Source organism: Halichoerus grypus, chromosome X (genome assembly GCF_964656455.1).
Source record: "Halichoerus grypus chromosome X, mHalGry1.hap1.1, whole genome shotgun sequence".
Lineage (NCBI taxonomy): Eukaryota > Metazoa > Chordata > Mammalia > Carnivora > Phocidae > Halichoerus > Halichoerus grypus.
Genome location: NC_135727.1, coordinates 69,106,099 through 69,108,540, shown reverse-complemented (window position 1 = coordinate 69,108,540; position 2,442 = coordinate 69,106,099).

Below are 2,442 nucleotides of genomic sequence, written 5' to 3'. Positions count from 1 at the left end.
CCTTCCACCTGTCCTTCTGGTCTCTTGTATTCCTACCCCTATTAAAAAAATCCTTCCTTGTCATCAGATCTCCCCAGACCTTGGTCACCTATCCCCCGTCTGCTGTGCATACAAACACACTGGGTCCTTTCCCCCATCACAGAATTTCATATGCTAAACTGTCACCTCCGGAGGGTTACCTCGCATGACCTTCTCAACCAGACTCTCATCTCTGGGGCAGGAACAACCAGTCCCTGACACAGGGATTTTACATACAGCAGGGACCCAACAAATGTTTATTGAAAAAAAATGAGTCAGTGGGCATGTTTTCTTGAAGGCTTTATTGTGCCTATACCCTCTGATCTGGGACAATGGTGAGCAGTATCCTCTTTATTTCCTCCACCATGGAGTCCAGAGCCTCCTGCCCAGCAGAAGCTGGATGTTTCCAAAGTGTGGGCTGAGAGCCGTCTTCCTGGAAGTGCCAAAGGCCTTTCTGCATTCCTGAAATGAACGTGGTCTGGCCAAGTGTAGGTAGGGCAAGGGGTGTGAGACCACGTAGGATACAGAGATAGATGTAGCTGCTGCCCCTGCTGACAGATCCCAGGCCCAAGGAACAAGGTTATTAGGCCTCCTCACCCCCTCTTTCAGTTCAGGACAGTGCTTGGAGGCAGAACCCTTGGCTGTGGTGGTGCCACTCTCCAGCCAATCCAGTCGGTAAACAGGGGGTATAACTTGGCATCAGCACTACAAACTCAAGTGGCAATGGTGGGATTTAATGGAGCAAGACTTGGCAGTAAGACTTTACCTGTATTTCTCACAACCCCCGACAAACATATTCACCACCCACCAGAGGGTCTGACTTACACACACACACACACACACACACACACACAAGCACACAGCATCACCACACACATTATACCCTTACAGGAACACCCCTGCTGATTGATGTAGATCCTGGCTGTCCTGACCCACCTCAGGCCCTCCTTGCCATGATGTCCCATTTGGATCCATCCACCTCCCTCTTTGCCCAGGCCCTTTGCTTCTGAAACTTGTCAGCTCCAGAGGAAGACAAGTTTGATCTATCAATACTAATCACACTGTTCTCACTCACCGTCTGACCACAAATAACCCCTGTTCTCCTTCTGTCAGCCTAGGGGAGCCATCAACCCCCCTGTTCAGGCTCAGACAAGTCCCTTCCTTCTTCCACTCAGGCCTCAGTTTCCCCGTGTGTAACATGAAATCTTGAACAGTTTGGCTCTCACAACCAGTGATGGTATGCCATTCAGAGGATTGGTACATTCACAGCTGCCTTCTGTGCCAGCCACAAAGACTTGATATAGAATCCCTGTGGGCACTGTTGCACTGGGGGCTCTTTTCCAAGTGGCTTCCCACTGGGTCTTTTCCTAAGATGCTGACTGATGCCTCAGGCTCCTCATCCTACCTAAAGCTTCCAACTCCACAGGCCAGAGCTGTGGGGTCAATGGCATTGACCTGGTCCAGAGCCCAGGTCTCTGGAGGTGAAGGCAGATGTCACTGCCTTAAGCCACACTGAAACTTTTCAGAAGCTCTAGATAATGCCCTGGATATGTTCTGGTGCATCCTAGAGGGATACCCTGGATATATTCAGGTGCATCCTGGAGGGGTAGAACTTGGAAGGGTTGCCCAAGATTCAGTCTGGTCCCGAATGAACATCGGGATTTTTAATAACTGAGTTAAAGTGCTCCGGGTCATGCCAGGCCATGATTTTCTGATCCTGTTCTGCCTCCTGTGGCTGACCTCGACTTCCACTAATGCACAGAATAGAAAGCTGGGTCTGGTTGCCTGCAGCTGCACACACTCACCTTATTGTGTTGGACTTCTTGGGGTACTGACCCTGGCTGACTTCTTTCCTTACTCCCTTAAGGATTTCCCTCCATCGGGCAACCTTCACTGACCCCCAATTTATCACCTAACCCTGAGTATTCAGCCTGAGCTCTCTCAGAATCCCAAAGTCTCTTTCCATCCCTCTCTGTTATAATTGTCCTGTTTCTTGTCCCCTGCAGTCCAGGACCTGAGGCTGAGTTTCATTCATCTCTGTATCCCCAGGGCCTGACCTGTGAAAGGATCCAAGGGAAGACCAGCCGTGTACCCTCACTGTTTATGTAAGGGAGACTTTCACCAACACCTCCCCATATTCCAACAGTCGAGTTTGCAGAATTTTAGAATGTTGACAACATCAAATGTGAAGGATGAAGAAAAATGGATGCCATCCTATACTATGCCTATGAGTGTGAATTAGGACTGCGTTTTTGGACAGTCATTTGCCAACGCCTATCAATATCTAAACATATATATCTCTTTCTTATTGAGATATAGTTCACATACAATAAAAATCACCCTCTTCAGGCGTACAATTCAGTGGCTTTTAGTATATTTGCAGACCTGTGAAACCATTACCAATAATTTTAGAACAGTTTCATC